The sequence below is a fragment of the Nerophis ophidion genome, linkage group LG16 (assembly GCF_033978795.1).
Source record: "Nerophis ophidion isolate RoL-2023_Sa linkage group LG16, RoL_Noph_v1.0, whole genome shotgun sequence".
Classification (NCBI taxonomy): Eukaryota; Metazoa; Chordata; class Actinopteri; order Syngnathiformes; family Syngnathidae; genus Nerophis; species Nerophis ophidion.
The window spans coordinates 22,927,465-22,946,111 of record NC_084626.1 but is presented as its reverse complement, the minus strand read 5'-3'; the positions used below and the strand labels follow the sequence as shown (position 1 = coordinate 22,946,111).

The 18,647-nt window shown below is 40.5% G+C and overlaps 1 protein-coding gene and 1 long non-coding RNA gene across 8 annotated transcripts in view; one reads left to right on the top strand and one right to left on the bottom strand.

Annotated features, from left to right (window-relative positions):
* LOC133535173 (band 4.1-like protein 1) overlaps nucleotides 1–6,782 on the bottom strand; it is a 229,924-nt gene extending 223,142 nt beyond the window's left edge. For 2 of the 7 annotated variants that reach the window (XM_061874732.1, XM_061874733.1), the window contains exons 1-2: nucleotides 6,576–6,782; nucleotides 6,331–6,385 (exon numbers count right to left, since the gene is read on the bottom strand). The gene's annotated coding sequence lies outside the window, so the exon portion shown is untranslated. Of the gene's footprint in view, nucleotides 1–6,330; nucleotides 6,544–6,575 lie in introns of those variants that run through there. The other 5 variants (XM_061874734.1, XM_061874736.1, XM_061874738.1 and 2 more) reach the window with 5 other exon arrangements.
* Nucleotides 6,783–6,804: 22 nt separating this feature from the next.
* Nucleotides 6,805–18,647, top strand: part of LOC133535174 (uncharacterized) — a 13,711-nt gene continuing 1,868 nt past the window's right edge. The window contains exon 1 of the long non-coding RNA XR_009802171.1: nucleotides 6,805–7,684. This is a non-coding gene — a long non-coding RNA (uncharacterized LOC133535174). The remainder of the gene's footprint in view (nucleotides 7,685–18,647) is intronic.

The following is an 18,647-nucleotide window of genomic DNA, read 5'->3' as shown; positions in this document are numbered from 1 at the left end:
GGATAAGTTTTTCAATTTGTTAAGTCGGGGTCCACGTTCACAATAAACTATCCTTGTCTCACCAGACACTAGAGATGCGCGGTTTGCGGTCACGACCGTGGAGTCCGCGGATAAACCGCGGGTCGGGCGGGTGACATGACAAAAAAATAGATTTTAAATAGATTCGGGCGGGTGGCGGTTGAACCAATTCGGAAATATATATTGTAATAATCCCAGGAATGTAGGCTCATACAACTTCTTCGTTTGTCTTGTCTTTATTGCACAAGATGTAATACAACTACACAACAGCTCTCATGTCTTTAACGCTTTTCCCGGGACAACTCGAACTCTCACTTCCTGTCGACAACGTCACGTCCCTATCTCTCCCGGAAGTCCCGCCCCCCAGCCAAAGTCATTGGCTAACACCCCGTAGCCAGCCGCTACATTATACATAGTTCAATGTTATGTTGAAGAGGTTCATTTAGCCTACTGACGTGTATTTATAAATGGTTGATGGTACAATCCATATATCACGTCACAGACGTCACGCTAACATCACGTGACACCTCTGATGAAGGCTGCAGAAGCAAGGTAGCCCAAACTTGTCAGGTACAACACTTTACCTTACTAGCCTATAGAAATCAACCATTTATAAATAGTTAAATGTTGTTACCCACATACGAAAAACGAGCAGCACTCTTTGAAACAGTATGTGGGCATACTTTTATTTTGAAGTGTCTCGTTTGGTCTGTCGACGGATGTAAGGAAGCTACTTCCGGGTATGAGTACACTTTTTTTTTGATGTAATGAGAAGGGAGAAAGAGAGCGACTGATTGTTACAAAGACCAAAAAGTTTCACAAGGACTTTAAGCGTTCGGGCTATAAGAGCCAGAAGATCACAATTTCCTCCTAAAATAAGCAAGCAGGCCAATGAGGTATTTGTTTGTCATTTGTTGGTATTTTACTTGGACAAATGTTTGATCCACATGCTGTACATATTATTTTTATGTTTGTAACGTGCTTTATTTATTACAGTTTTCACTGTGAATATGAAGGGAAAGGAAACCTTCAAATAAATCAGTTCAAGAAAGCCATTGTGTCTGTGCTATTTGGAGGGAACTACTTTCTAACCTCACTGATGCCTTGCATCGTCTATATTAGATATAGAACAACGGGCGGGTGTGGGTTTGATAAAACGTTGGTTCGGGTGGATTGCGGGTGGATGACCACTTTAGTGATGCGGTTGCGGGTGATATAATTGCCTAGCCGCGCATCTCTACCAGACACATTCCGACTTTTACAAAGCAATGCTGCCACCTACTGACATGGAGTATTACGTGGTTACCGTGCCGAGTTTTACACGGCACAGACACTAACATATATAACAACGGGCGGGTGTGGGTTTGATAAAACGTCTGTTCGGGTGGATTGCGGGTGGATGACCACTTTAGTGATGCGGTTGCGGGTGATATAATTGCCTATCCGCGCATCTCTACCAGACACATTCTGACTTTTACAAAGCAATGCTGCTACCTACTGACATGGAGTATTACGTGGTTACCGTGCCGAGTTTTACACGGCACAGACACTAAGATATATAACAACGGGCGGGTGTGGGTTTGATAAAACGTTGGTTCGGGTGGATTGCGGGTGAATGACCACTTTAGTGATGCGGTTGCGGGTGATATAATTGCCTATCCGCGCATCTCTACCAGACACATTCCGACTTTTACAAAGCAATGCTGCCACCTACTGACATGGAGTATTACGTGGTTACCGTGCCGAGTTTTACACGGCACAGACACTAAGCAACGGCACATTATTGGCAGAGTATAATTATTGATTTTCAAAAAATATTTTGGGCATAATTTAGGTAAAGTTGCATAATTTCCCATGGCACACCTGACAATATTTCACGGCACAGTGGTTGAAAAACACTGGTGTAGGGTACCGGGCTTTGAAAAAGGTTAAAGACAGTTACAAGGCAGCGCACAGAGGACATGTGTGAGGTTTCTTGGCCTTTTAATCCCCGAGTTGAATGCATGTAGATGAGGCAAGCCTGTGTGTGCGTGCACACATGCATGTGTGTCTTTTGTGATGTGATGTCGCGTAACAACACACTGAGATAAGATAACCCTTAAAAAAGCGAAAGTGATAAGATGCAACCAATGAACTGGGGTTGTCTAAACTTATTCCAGCAAGGTTTTACACTGAAAAATCAATATTTTTTTATTTAATTGTATATTTTCCACCAAATGACGCCCGGACAGCCATATGCTCTGGGGTTGCGCGACATATACAATATCCTGATAATGCTTTTTTTTTTTTATACATTCTAGCCATGTGTGGCAAAGAACCTGTCATCTATGCCAGGGGTTCTTAACCTTGCTGACCTTGGTGCCCAGCTTTTCCACTACAGAAGGGCCCGGATCCCACTCTAATATCAATATTAAATTAGTAATCCGACTCTTGTAAATTAGTAATCCAACTGACGTTAATTTGACCATTGAATCTTTCGTCATTTCCCAACCAATATTCTACAACACAAATACAACATTGAAACTACCTACTTTTTGACAACGTTTAATCAATGTTGGTTCTGAGGTTGATTTCACCATTGAGTCTTTGGTCATTTCCCAACCAATATTCTAAACGACTAACCAATATTCTACAACACAATTACAAAGTTGAAAGAACATACTTTTTGACAACGGTTAATCAACGTTGGGTTCTGACTTTGATTTCACTATTGATTTTTTGCCATTTCCCAACCAATATTCCACAACACAAATACAATGTTGAAACAACATGCTTTTTGACAACGTTTAATCAATGTTGGGTTCTGACCTTGATTTGACCACTGAATCTTTGGTAATTTCCCAACCAATAGCCTAAATGACCAACCAATATTCTACATTGCAAATACAACTTCTAAACAACATGGTTTTTGACAACGTTTAATCAATGTTGGGTTCTGACTTTGATTTCACCATTGAATTTTTGCCATTTCCCAACCAATATTTTACGACACAAATACAACGTTGAAACAACATGCTTTTTGACAACGTTTAATCAATGTTGGGTTCTGACCTTGATTTGACCACTGAATCTTTGGTAATTTCCCAACCAATATCCTAAATGAACAACCAATATTCTACATATCGCAAATACAACTTCAAAACAACATGCTTTTTGACAACGTTTAATCAATGTTGGGTTCTGACCTTGATTTGACCATTGAAACTGGTATTCTACAAACCCCGTTTCCATATGAGTTGGGAAATTGTGTTAGATGTAAATATAAATGGAACACAATGATTTGCAAATCATTTTTAACCCATATTCAGTTGAATATGCTACAAAGACAACATATTTGATGTTCAAACTGATAAGTTTGTTTTTTTTGCAAATAATCATTAACTTTAGAATTTCATGGCAGCAACACGTGACAAAAAAGTTGGGAAAGGTGGAAATACTGATAAAGTTGAGGAATGATCATCAAACACTTATATGGAACAGGTGTGCATGCTAATTGGGAACAGGTGGGTGCCATGATTGGGTATAAAAGCAGGTTCCATGAAATGCTGAGTAATTCACAAACAAGGAAGGGGAGAGGATCACCACTTTGTAGCAACTTGTCGAACAGTTTTAGAACATTTCTCAACGAGCTATTGCAAGGAATTTAGGGATTTTACCATCCACGGTCCGTAAAATCTTTAAAAAGTTCAGAGAATCTGGAGAAATCACTGCACATAAGCGATGATATCACGGACCTTTGATCACTCTGGCGGTAGTGCATCAAAAACCGACATCAGTGTGTAAAGGATATCACCACATGGGCTCAGGAACACCTCATAAAACCGCTTTGAGTAATTGCTACATAATTTTCAAAAAAAAATTGAGTTTCTGAGTTTGAACATCAAATATCTTGTCTTTGTAGCATATTCAACTGAATATGGGTTGAAAAGGATTTGTAAATCATTGTATTCCGTTTATATTTACATCTAACACAATTTCCCAACTCATATGGAAACGGGGTTTGTACAACACAAATACAACGTTGAAACAACATACTTTTTGACGCCGTTTAATCAACATCGAGTTCTGACGTTGATTTGACCATTGAAACCAGTATTTTACAACACAAATACAACGTTGAAAGAAAATACTTTTTGACGCCGTTCAATCAACATTGGGTTCTGACATTTTTGGTCATTTCCCAAACAATATTCTACAATACAAATATACAATATTCTACCAAATAAACATACTTTTTGACAACGTTTATGCAACGTCAGGTTGTGACGATGATTTGACCATTGAAATATGGTCATTTCCCAACCATCAAGGACAAGTATGTATAATCAACGTTGTATCAATGTCTTGTGCTTGCTGGGTATTCATCTCACTATGTGAATTAATACTTTATTTATGCGGCAAACTGTACAAATTGAGAACCGGAAGTATATCAAATGTGCTAGTAATTGCTATGAAATGGAAGAGGGGTATGATTACAAATAAGCTTCGCTTCGTCCTACTCCTTTTCGAACACGTTGAGACGATTTGGAAACGGCGGCGTATCATGTCGTTCGAAATGAACCTAAATGATAAACCTTAGGCACAAAAATTCTACCCTGGACTCAAGTACTTGCATGTCACACATGTACCTGTCGCAGCATGCAGGGGAAAAACAGTCAATGCATTTTCCCCTGTGAAATGTTGGTCTCTACAGTGTGCAGGTTATATTTCCCTGTTGCAGTGTGTGTGTGTGTGTGTGTGTGTGTGTGTGTGTGCGTGTAATTACAAGTGGGTGTGTTTGACAGGCTTGGGCACACACTGAAACAGCTGATCAGTGAGGCTTGCACACAACTTGTGACATAAGCAGCCAAGAATGAGCAGTGGCTTCACACACATTACAATACACAAGTTAGACTAGTGGTTCTCAACCTTTTTTCAGTGATGTACCCCTGTGAACATTTTTTTTGATTCAAGTACCCCCTAATCAGAGCAAAGCATTTTTGGTTGAAAAAAGAGATGAAGAAACTGTCATCAGTTTCTGATTTATCAAATTATATAACAATGCAAAATATTGCTCATTTGTAGTGGTCTTTCTTGAACTATTTGGGGGAAAAAAAGATATAAAAATAACTACAAACTTGTTGAAAAACAAACGAGTGATTCAATTATGAATAAAGATTTCTACACATAGAAGTAATAATGAACTTAAAGCATACTTGCCAACATTGAGACCTCCGATTTCGGGAGGTGGGGGCGTGGTTAAGAGGGGAGGAGTATATATACAGCTAGAAAAGTGCAGATTGGATTTAAAACTATTTAAAACATGACAATCAGTAAGATGATCAGTGTTTCCACAAAGATAAATATCAATAATTATATCACGGTGGAAGAGGGGTTAGTGCGTCTGCCTCACAATACGAAGGTCCTGCAGTCCTGGGTTCAAATCCAGGCTCGGGATCTTTCTGTGTGGAGTTTGCATGTTCTCCCCGTGACTGCGTGGGTTCCCTCCGGGTACTCCGGCTTCCTCCCACTTCCAAAGACATGCACCTGGGGATAAGCCCCTCCCACTTCCAAAGACATGCAACTGGGGATAGGTTGATTGGCAACACTAAAATTGGCCCTAGTGTGTAAATGCGAGTGTGAATGTTGTCTGTCTATCTGTGTTGGCCCTGCGATGAGGTGGCGACTTGTCCAGGGTGTACCCCGCCTTCCGTCCGATTGTAGCTGAGATAGGCGCCAGCGCCCCCCGCGACCCCAAAAGGGAATAAGCGGTAGAAAATGGATGGATGGAATCAATAAGATGATCAGTGTTTCCACAAAGATAAATATCAATAATTATTAATAATAACAAAGTTAAAGGTAAATTGAGCAAATTGGCTATTTCTGGCAATTTATATACTCCTCCCCTTTTAACCACGCCCCCTACTTCCCGAAATCGGAGGTCTCACGGTTGGCAAATATGGCAACAAGTGTTTAAGGCTAAGGCACAATATTGTAATATATATCGTATACGCAATATGGCCTAAAAATATTGCTATATTAAAAAAAAGGCAATTGCGGGGCGCAAATAGCCCCCGGGCCGCACTTTGGACACCCCTGCACTGTGTCATTCCTCCTCATTAAAAGTCCATACATATCAGTGACGTCACCCGCTATGGCAAAAAAAAAAAAAAAAAAAAAAAAAGCAGCGTAGCCATTTTTATTTATTAGCAACGCAACACAACACAACAAAACACCGCAATTGTTCGGGAATAGGACGGACTGACGTTCAAACTCGAGCTTTGACATTCAAAAGGACAAAAAGAGAAAAGAAGGGACTATTAGCCAACGTACCGTGTTAGATGAGACATCCAGGAGGGCAGCGTCGCTGTTTGAGTCAATCCTCCGCCTTTATTCCCCCGGTGTGGCAGAAAGTGTGTGTGTATTGCCGGTTCACATGAGAGAGGGAGCGGAGGAGGAGAGAAAAAGAGGGGAGGGACGCTGTCAAAGAGGTAAAAAAAAAAAAAAGACATATATACGTGCACACAATGCTTCATTTTTGGATGGAGAGCTCCATCTTCCAACCAGGAAATACTCACATTTTCATTCAAACGAGCTGCCGTCGTCCCTCCCGTTTTCACATCGATATTTTGATTTTATTTTATTTTTTTCTACTCAGCCGTCACGTTACGTAAGTTGGCCCTCTTTTTCATTGGAAATTTTTCAAACTACATCAAAAGGGCTGCTGTTTAATTTCGCGCTGTGTCGTCAGCACTTTCGCCTTCATTGCGTCACTGAGTCTCACGTCGGGGGGGGGGGGGGGGGGGGGGGGGGGATCGATACAAATGGCGACCGGAAAGACAATTGATATTGGTCGATACTATATCGATATTTATCAGTTCTGTTGTTTCCATAGAAGTGCACGTTTTTGATTGATTTTACACATTGTTTTTGGGCACCTGAAGGGTTTGAAGGTAAAAAAAGGGAATCATTTGAAAGAGAGTTAAAGGCCTACCAAAACCCACTACTACTGACCACGCAGTCTGATAGTTTATATATCAATGATGAAATATTAACATTGCAACACATGCCAATACGACATTTTTAGTTTACTAAATTGCAATTTTAAATTTCGCGCGAGGTATGATGACGCGTGCGCGTGACGTTTTGTTCCAGCCCGATCCCAGCTATAAGTCGTCTCCTTTAATCGCATAATTACACAGTATTCTGGACTTCTGTGTTGCTCAATCTTTTGTAATTTGTTCAATTAATAATGGAGACGTCAAAGAAGAAAGATGTAGGTGGGAAGCGGTGTTTTGCAGCTGCCTTTAGCAACACAAACACAGCCGTTGTTTCCTTGTTTACATTCCCGAAGGTGAAGCTTTACTATGGAACAGGGCGGTCAAGCAAACATGGTTCACGACCACATGTCAATCGGCAGGTTTCGGTGAGAAAATTGTGGTAATAAGTCGGCTCTTACCATAGACATGAGCGGAGCTTGCGTCGTTCCTCGTGCACCTGTCAAAGAGGCAGCTGCGGGCTCTCTTGCCTCCTCAGACCGGCCGCCACCGAACGTGGGATGCTTTCACCGTGGAGTAGGAGGGTAAAAAGCTCAGCCCAGCCCGACCGGCTGCCTTCGCCTCACCTCGTCGAGGAACGTGGCTTCTCTCAGAGACACTGGCGGTCACCACACCCCTCCGACTTTCAGGTACAACTATAAGATCTCACTAAAACACTAGTAACACAATAAGCAGATAAGGGATTTTCTAGAATTATCCTAGTAAATGTGTCTAATAACATCTGAATCGCTCCCACTGCCTTGTCTTTTTTTTTTCTAGTCCTCCACTCTCACTATCCTCATCCACAAATCTTTCATCCTCGCTCAAATTAATGAGGAAATCGTTGCTTTCTCGTTCCGAATCGCTCTCGCTGCAGGTGGCCATGATTGTAAACAATGTTCAGATGTGAGGAGCTCCACAACCCGTGACATCACGCGCACATCGTCTGCTACTTCCGGTACAGGCAAGGCTTTTTTATTGGCGACCAAAAGTTGCGAACTTTATTCTCTATTCTCTATTAAACCCTTCCAGCAAAACTATGGCAATATGGTGAAATGATGAAGTATGACACATAGAATGGAGCTGCTATCCCCGTTTAAATAAGAACATCTCATTTCAGTAGGCCTTTAAAGATAATATATTTATGTAGTCGCAATCAAAAGTTGACATACACTTGTAAAGAACATAATTTCATGGATGTCTTTTGTTTCCAATAATTTCTAAAATTCTTATTTTTTTGTGATAAAGTGATTGGAGCACATACTTGGTCAGAAAAACATTCATGAAGTTTTGTTCTTTTATGAATTTATTATGGGTCTACTGAAAATGTGAGCAAATGTGCTGGGTCAAAAGTATACATACAGCAATGTTAATATTTGCTAACATGTCCCTTGGCAAGTTTACCTGCAATAAGGCGCTTTTGGTAGCCTTCCAAAAGCTTCTAGTTGAATTTTTGACCACTCCTCTTGACAAAATTGGTGCAGTTCAGCTAAATGTGTTGTTTCTCTGACATGGACTTGTTTCTTCAGCATTGTCCACATGTTTATGTCAGGACTTTGGGAAGGCCATTCTAAAACCTTAATTCTAGCCTGATTTAGCCATTCCTTTACCACTTTTGACATGTGTTTGGGGTCATTGTCCTGTTGGAACACCCAACTGTGCCCAAGACCACAGAACTTTCCTCTAGAAGGTCTTATCTTTGTCCATGTGATGTCAGATGAAACAAAAATTAACCTGTTTGGCCACAATACCCAGCAATATGTTCGGAGGAGAAAAGGCTAGGCCTTTAATCCCAGGAACACCATTCCTACCGTTAAACACCGTGGTGGTAGTATTATGCTCTGGGCCTGTTTTGCTGCCAATGGAACTGGTGCTTTACAGAGAGTAAAAGGGACAATGAAAAAGGCGGATTACCTCCTAATTCTTCAGGACTGTGACGTTTGCTGGGCATGCTGTTGAGGAGGCGTTCTTTCAAGATGCAGTTTGGGCTCAGACACAGCATGAAGGTAAGAAATGTAGATTTATTTAAACTAAAAACAGACTACGAGCAGAAAAACTAGCACGAGGCACAAAACCAACAGAACTAGCATGGGAGCTAGACAAAGACAAAAGCCTAGCGCGGAAACTAGCAAGTACAAAGGAGGTTTTACCAGAATCGGGGAATCAGCGTAGTCACTAGTTGCGTGCAACAAAACTTTACGAAGCGAGAACGAGTCAACTGAAAGGGCAGGCTTAAATAAGCATGGTAATCATCAAACAGGTTTGAGTCCGGAAACAAGGAGCAGGTGAAACAAATAAGCTACCATGGTGACAGAACAAACAAGGACGTGCACAAACAAACTCGAAAATCCACAAAACATATGATCCGGGTAGCAGATCATGACAAGGACAACCTAAAATCATCATTGGGTCTTTGGTTGTGGACAATGCTGAAGAAACAAGTCCATGTCAATCGGACTTGAAAATATCCAAACTACATCAAAAGGTCTGCTGTTTATTTTGGGCTACGTCCTCAGCACTTTTGCCTTCATTGCGTCACTAAGTCTCACGTCGAGGGTTGGCGGATCGATATCAATAACGATGGGGTCAAGACCGAGGTGGTCGATACTTGTAGGGTTGGATCGATATGGATCCGTTCTCTTATTTTTGATTGCGTTTTACACATATTGTTACTTTACTGTTGTTGTTTTTGGGACACCTTAGGTTTAAGAGTAAAAAAGGGAAGAATTTGAAAGAGTTGAAAATGTATTTATGTACAGTCGTGGTCAAAAGTTTACATACACTTGTAAAGAACATAATGTCATGGCTGTCTTGTGTTTCCAATCATTTCTGAAACTCTTATTTTTTTTGTGATGGAGTGATTGGAGCACATACTGGTTGGTCACAAAAAAACATTCATGAAGTTTGGTTCTTTTATGAATTTATTATGGGTCTACTGAAAATGTGAGCAAATCTGCTGGGTCAAAAGTACCGTATTTCCTAGAATTGCCGCCGGGGCGCTAATTACTTTAAAACCTCTTCTCACTCCTGCGCTTACCAAAGGCATGCGGTAAAAGTAAGCATGCGCTAATTATTTTAAAACCTTTTCTCACTCCTGCGCTTACCAAAGGCATGCGGTAAAAGTAAGCATGCGCTAATTATTTTAAAACCTCTTCTCACTCCGGCACTTACCAAAGGTATGCAGTACAAATTTGAGTGTGATGTAAGCTTGGACCTTAAATCCTACTGAATAGCTCTTAATCTTCTTCCCTTTATGCGATTTCAAATTACCGGTATTGAAATGAGCCTCCTCCATTTTGAAAATGATGACAGGGGAAGTGTCACTCGTGACGTCACAAGTTTGACCAGGTGGTAATACTAAGCGTGCGCTAATTTTGTGAAGCGAGTTTGACCCGGCAGTAATTCAAGGCAGGCGCATACTATATGCCCTGCGGCAATTCAAGGAAATACAGCTAGCAATGTTAATATTTGCTTACATGTCCTTTGGCAAGTTTCACTTTTGCACATCCCACAAACAAAAATGTAACTGTTTGGCCACAATACCCAGCAATACGTTTGGAGGGAAAAAAGGTGAGGCCTTTAATTCCCTACCTTCAAGCATGGTGGTGGTAGTATTATGCTCTGGGCCTGTTTTACTGCCAATGGAACAGGTGTTTTACAGAGAATAAATGTGACAATGAAAAAGGAAGATTACCTCCAAAATCTTCAGGACAACTAAAATAATCAGCTTGGAGGTTGAGTCTTGGGCGCAGTTGGGTTTTCTAACAGAAGAATGACCCCAAACACATGTCAAAAGTGGTAAAGGAATGGCTAAATCAGGCTAGAATTAAGGTTTTGTATTGGCCTTTCCTATAGTCCTGACTTAGACGTGTGGACAATGCTGAAGAAACAAGTCCATGTCAGAAAACCAACATATTTAGCTGAACTGCACCAATTTTGTCAAGAGGAGTGGTCAAAAATTCATCCAGAAGCTTGTGGATGGCTACCAAAAGCGCCTTATTGTAGTGAAACTTGCCAAGGGACATGTTAGCAAATATTAACATTGCTGTATGTATACTTTTGACCCAGCAGATTTGCTCACATTTGTCAGTAGACCCATAATAAATTCATAAAAGAACCAAACTTCATGAATGTTTTTTGTGACCAACAAGTATGTGCTCCAATCACTCTATCACAAAAAAATAATAGTAGGAATGATTGGAAACTCAATAAAGCCATGAAATGATGTTCTTTACAAGTGTATGTAAACTTTTGACCACGACTGTATATATAAATATTTTCATGACTATTTACATTGTAGATTTTCACTGAAGGCATCACAACTATGAATGAACACATGTGGAGTCATCTACTTACATAAAAAAAGGTGAAATAGCTGAAAACATGTTTTATATTCTAGTTTTTTTCAAAATAGCCACCCTTTGCTCTGATTACTTTTTTGCACACTCCTGGCATTCTCTTGATGAGCTACAAGAAGTAGTCACCGAAAAGGGTTTTCACTTCACAGGTGTCACAGTTTTGATGCCTTCAGTGACCATCTACTATGCAAATAGTCATGAAAATAAAGAAAACACATTGAAATGAGAAGGTGTGTCCAAACTTTTGGCTTGTACTACAGTATATATAAACATTCAATCCTAGAACAATAGTTTACAGGCCCACCACTCACACTGTGCACCAAGGGAGACAATAAGAGGCTGTGGGAAATGTGTCATTTAAATTGTGGTCAGTACCATAGCAGGGATGGGCTAGTAAAATCACATACAAACCCCGTTTCCATGTGAGTTGGGAAATTGTGTTAGATGTAAATATAAACAGAATACAATGATTTGCAAATCATTTGCAAGCCATATTCAGTTGAATATGCTACAAAGACAACATATTTGATGTTCAAACTCATAAACATTTATTTTTTTGCAAATCATTAACTTTAGAATTTGATGCCAGCAACACATGACAAAGAAGTTGGGAAAGGTGGCAATAATAACTGATAAAGTTGAGGAATGCTCATCAAACACTTATTTGGAACATCCCACAGGTGTGCAGGCTAATTGGGAACAGGTGGGTGCCATGAATGGGTTATAAAAGCAGCTTCCATGAAATATTTGCACCCCTTTGTCCACAACTGCGTGAGCAAATAGTCAAACAGTTTAAGAACAACCTTTCTCAAAGTGCAATTGCAAGAAATTTAGGGATTTCAACATCTACGCTCCATAATATCATCAAAAGGTTCAGAGAATCTGGAGAAATCACTCCACATAAGCGGCATGGCCGGAAACCAACATTGAATGACCGTGACCTTCGATCCCTCAGACGGCACTGTATCAAAAAACGATATCAATCTCTAAAAGGATATCACCACATTGACTCAGGAAGACTTCAGAAACCACTGTCACTAAATACAGTTTGTCACTACATCTGTAAGTGCAAGTTAAAGCTCCACTATGCAAAGCAAAAGCCATTTATCAACAACATCCAGAAACGCCGCCGGCTTCTCTGGGCCCCGAGATCATCTAAGATGGACTGACGCAAAGTGGGAAAGTGTTCTGTGGTCTGACGAGTCCACAATTCAAATTTTTTTGGGAAACTATGGACATTCGTGTCCTTGAGAACAAAGAGGAAAATAACCATCCTGATTGTTATAGGCGCAAAGTTCAAAAGGCAGCATGTGTGATGGTATGGGGATGAATTAGTGCCCAAGGCATGGGTAACTTACACATCTGTGAAGGCACTATTAATGCTGAAAGGTACTTACAGGTTTTGGAGCAACAGATGTTGTCATCCAAGCAATGTTATGGACGCCCCTGCTTATTTTAGCAAGACAATGCCACACCACATGTTACAACAGCGTGGCGTCAAAGTAAAAGAGTCCGGGTACTACACAGGTCTGGACTACAGGCAGGCCAGTCTCCCACTGACAATTTTGAAGCCTAAAATACGACAGAGACGCCGGACTGTTGGAGCAACATATGTTGTCATCCAAGTAACGTTATCATGGACGCCCCTGCTTATTTCAGTAGGACAATGCAAAGCCACGTGTTACAACAGCGTGGCTTGGTAGTAAAAGAGTGCGGGTACTTTCCTGGCCCGCCTGCAGTCCAGACCTGTCTCCCATGGAAAATGTGTGGCGCATTATGAAGCGTAAATTACGACAGCGGAGACCCCGGACTGTTGAACAACTTAAGCTGTACATCAAGCAAGAATGGGAAATAATTCCACTTTCAAAGCTTCAACAATTAGTTTCCTCAGTTCACAAAGGTTTATTGAGTGTTGTTAAAAGAAAAGGTGATGTAACACAGTGGTGAACATGCCCTTTCCCAACTACTTTGGCACGTGTTGCAGCCATGAAATTCTAAGTTATTATTTGCAAAAAAAAAATTAAGTTTATGAGTTTGAAGATCAAATATGTTGTTTTTGTATTGCATTTAATTGAATATAGGTTGAAAAGGATTTGGAAATCATTGTATTTCATTAATATTTACATCTAACATAATTTCCCAAGTCCTATGGAAACGGGGTTTGTATGAAGCACCTTGTCGTTCATTAATTGACGTATGACATGCACTTATTCAAAAAAACGGAATCTCGGGCCCTCGGCACAGCACGTGATGTGCAAATAGTGAGGGTTAAAATTGTCACTATTCTCAATAGAATCATAAACCACAAAAAATATCTTGTCGCCTGTGTATGAGTTCACAAAAGTTCTACCGGCATCAACAATCACATCAGCGTCAGGTGAATACTCAACAAGAAGCTGCATCCAATCATTATTTTTTAATTGGAACAGATCATAATTAGTTAATTCGGGTCACCTGTCATCTCAGCAGGCACACGCAGCGTGGGCATGGAAACAGTGGCTGCTGGAAGAAGAGAAGACAGTTGGGTCTGAATCACAAATAATGAAGCATAGAAAACATGCAGACCCCACCCAGCAATGTGGCAAGAGATTGGTAATTAGTTCATCACATCACCATCGTGCTGCACAAAATGTACACAACATTACGATGAATGTCTACCAAGTTACGTAAGTGGTCCTTTTTTACTAGGAAATTGGAATATTTTCGACCAAAATAGAAAACTAAGAGCTCTCTTGTCACTCAAATCCTGGTATTTTTATTTGATTGTTCTTTCATTCTAACCTAACGAGTTGAGGTTCCACAACGGGGTTCAGCAACCTGCAAATCTAGAGGCTCTCTGGAGCTTTTTCAAAGATGTGTTAAGATTTTAAAAATAATGTTTGTTTTACTATTGTTTCTGTCAGAGGAAAATCCTAATTGTTAGAAATCCTACTGTTAACATTAAACATGTTACCCTGATGAGATGATTTGTCGAGCACCGTCTTGTCCTCATTTCAGCGGTCCTTGAACTCACCGCAGTTTGTTTACGTGTACAACTATCTCCTACAATGCCACAGAAAGACTCCTTTGTCTCATTTTGTCCACCAAACTTTTTATACTGTGTATGAATGCACAAAGGTGAGCTTACTTGATGTTATTGACTTGTTGGAGTGCTAATCAGGCTTAGTGCAGGGGTAGGGAACCTATGGCTCTAGAGCCAGATGTGGCTCTTTTGATGACTGCATCTGGCTCTTGGATAAATCTGAGCTGACATTGCTTAACACGATCAGTAATGAATAATTCCACTTGTAATCACAGTGTTAAAAATGACTTTAAAAATATAACACATTCTCATGCTTTTTTATGTTCAAGAAGTTGCATTAATGGTAAGAAGTGATTTATTTATTATTGGTTAGTGTGGGGCTTGCCCTCCTGGGGGTTCTTCGGACCACCAAGAGCCTGTTTTAGGGTTACAATATTGTTTTATTTTATTTTTCTCTCAGTTGCTTTCCAGCAATTGTCTTTATCTCTTTCGTCCTCACTCGCGCTCTGGCTCCAGCCCCAACCCTGTCTCTCCTCCTGGCTGCTGCTTATAACAGAGCGACAGGTGATTACATAACAAGGCCCAGGTGGGCCATCTGCGCACCTGTCGCTGATTTCGAGGCCGGGCCTGGCAACATCCTGCTTTGCTGCAGGCCCGCAGGCCACGCCCCCTCCACAGTTAGCTTCAGAATAACAATGTTATTATAAAGAATAAGAGACCTATTATACTCTGGAAATGTTGGTCTTACTTAAAAATGCACACGTTTAGTGGTGTTCAGTGTTAAAAAAAATATTATATGGCTCTTAGGGAAATACATTTTAAAATATTTGGCTTCTTGGCTCTCTCAGCCAAAAAGGTTCCCGACCCCTGCACTAGAGCCAGATGTGGCTCTTTTGATGACTGCACCTGGCTCTCAGATAGATCTTAGCTGACATTGCTTAACACGATAAGTAATGAATAATTTCGCTGGTAATCAGTGTCAAAAATAAGGTTCAAAATATAAAACATTCTCATGCATTTTCATCCATCCATCTGGTTTCTACCGCACCTGTTCAAGAAGTCGCACTAATGGCAAGAAGTGTTTTATTTATTGTTGGTTAGCCTCAGAATAACAATGTTATTAAAAAGAATAAGAGACTTATTATACTCTAAAAATCTTGGTCTTTCTTAAAAATGCACGCATAAATAGTTGTATTCAGTGTTAAAAAAAATATATATATATGGCTCTCACGGAAATACTTTTAAAAATATTTGTATGGCTCTCTCAGCCAAAAAGGTTCCCGACCCCTAGGTTAGTGCATGACAGCAAACTAATCGGTGCTAACTGTAAACTAGCTTTATGTACATATTGCATCATTATGCCTCATTTGTAGCTATAGTTGAGCTCATTTAATTTCCTTTACTTATGTCCTCTGTGTATTTAATTTGTATTTGCATGTCTCATGACACATTGTCTGTATGTAATATTGGGTATATTTCTGATAGTTGTGTGTCATGTTGTTCCAGACCACAGCAAACGTTACCCAGCTTGCAGAGATTGTAATAAATCCATTAACAGCTTGCCATTTCCTTAAACTTGGACACACACATCTGTACCTTTGGCCATTCTAAGACAGTAAATTCCAGAAGTTATCTCATCCTGTGAAAAGCCTCCATTTTACTAATTATTTCCAATGTTGCAAAAATGTGTAGAATAAAAAAGAGAACATTTCTGTCAACGAAGATTTGCATCAGCCTTTGATAGTAGGCTAAAATAACTAATATAGACACATCATGTATTGTCTTCATTACAACACATATAAGACTTTTAAAGTCATTTTGATAGGTAATATAACTAATATAGAAACTTACATCATGTGTTCCCTTCATTTTAACATATTTATATAAGGCTTTTAATTATTTGCAGCTCCGGACGGATTTTTTTGTCGTATTTTTGGTCCAATATGGCTCTTTCAACGTTTTGGGTTGCCGACCCCTGCTCTACAACATTGCTAGCTCATCCTATAGTGAACACACTGACATCATCGATAATGTCTGCTAAAAGATCAGGCTGGTTTCCTCCAGACTTCTCGCCAATAAGCTGATGTTTTACAATGCTGTCTCAAATCTAATTTAGTTCCACTTTCATACTTTCAATTAAGTACAAAGACGAGCGACTCGGTTTCTTTGTTGACATCAAGTGACAAGAACAACGCTGGTTAATTAATACGCTGCATTCAAGAAGTATTCATGGCGCTTCACTTTTCCACATTTTCTTCTGTTACATTCACTTTATTCCATCCATCCATCCATCCATCCATCTTCTTCCGCTTATCCGAGGTCTGGTCGCGGGGGCAGCAGCCTAAGCAGGGAAACCCAGACTTCCCTCTCCCCAGCCACTTGGTCTAGCTCTTCCCGGGGGATCCCGAGGTGTTCCCAGGCCAGCCGGGAGACATAGTCTTCCCAACGTGTCCTGGGTCTTCCCCGTGGCCTCCTACCGGTTGGACGTGCCCTAAACACCTCCATAGGGAGGCGTTCGGGTGGCATCCTGACCAGATGCCCGAACCACCTCATCTGGCTCCTCTCCATGTGGAGGAGCAGCGGCTTTACTTTGAGTTCCTCCCGGATGGCAGAGCTTCTCACCCTATCTCTAAGGGAGAGACCCAAACTCATTTGGGCCGCTTGTACCCGTGATCTTATCCTTTCGGTCATGACCCAAAGCTCATGACCATAGGTGAGGATGGGAACGTAGATCGACCGGTAAATTGAGAGCTTTGCCTTCCGGCTCAGCTCCTTCTTCACCACAACGGATCGGTACAACGTCCGCATTACTGAAGACGCCGCACCGATCCGCCTGTCGATCTCACGATCCACTCTTCCCCCACTCGTGAACAAGACTCCTAGGTACTTGAACTCCTCCACTTGGGGCAGGGTCTCCTCCCCAACCCGGAGATGGCACTCCACCCTTTTCCGGGCAAGAACCATGGACTCGGACTTGGAGGTGCTGATTCTCATTCCGGTCGCTTCACACTCGGCTGCAAACCGATCCAGTGAGAGCTGAAGATCCCGGTCAGATGAAGCCATCAGGACCACATCATCTGCAAAAAGCAGAGACCTCATCCTGCGGTCACCAAACCGGAACCCCTCAACGCCTTGACTGCGCCTAGAAATTCTGTCCATAAAAGTTATGAACAGAATGGGTGACAAAGGACAGCCTTGGCGGAGTCCAACCCTCACTGGAAATGTGTTCGACTTACTGCCGGCAATCATTTTGTTCTATTCTTTCAAAATGGAATAAAATCATGTTTGTCCTCAATGTTAAAAACTTTGGAGTTTGTTTTTTTTTAGAAACTTTTGCTAATTATTAAAAACTGGATAAGCCAATTCCTTAAGGAGTTGCGTGTGAATGCTCCAACAAACACCTACAATATGATATATTAATCACTTTTATGCAAAACTTTGTTGTAAAGATTTTTGCTTCCGCATCTGTTTCTGACGCAAGCGTTCCTTGTCTGAGCTGCTGTGACGTAGATCAGTGGTTCTCAAATGGGGGTACGCATACCCCTGGGGTACTTGAGCAAAGGGGTACGTGAGATTTTTAAAAAATATTTTAAAAATAGCAACAATTCAAAAATCCTTTATAAATATATTTATTGAATAATACTTCAACAAAATATGAATGTAAGTTCATAAAGTGTGAAAAGAAATGCAACAATGCAATATTCAGTGTTGACAGCTATATTTTTTTTGTGGACATGTTCCATAAATATTGATGTTAAAGATTTCTTTTTTTGTGAAGAAATGATGGAATTAAGTTGATGAATCCAGATGGATCTCTATTACAATCCCCAAAGAGGGCACTTTAAGTTGATGATTACTTCTATGTGGAGAAATCTGCATTTAGAATTGAATCGTTTATTTTTCAACAAGTTTTTAATTATTTTTTATCTTTTTTTTCCAAATAGTTCAAGAGAGACCACTACAAATGAGCAATATTTTGCACTGTTTTGCAATTCAATAAATCAGAAACTGATGACATAGTGCTGTATTTTACTTCTTTATCTCTTTTTTTCAACCAAAAGTGCTTTGTTCTGATTAGGGGGTACTTTATTTATTTTTTTATTTTTTTATTTCGGCAATCTTCACATAAAACAAAGAACAACAACAAAAAAAGGAAAACAAAAAAAGCACTAATTTGAGCAATGATTTTGCCGAAAGGGTGTAGGTTGAAGCAACGCTTATATAAACCTACCC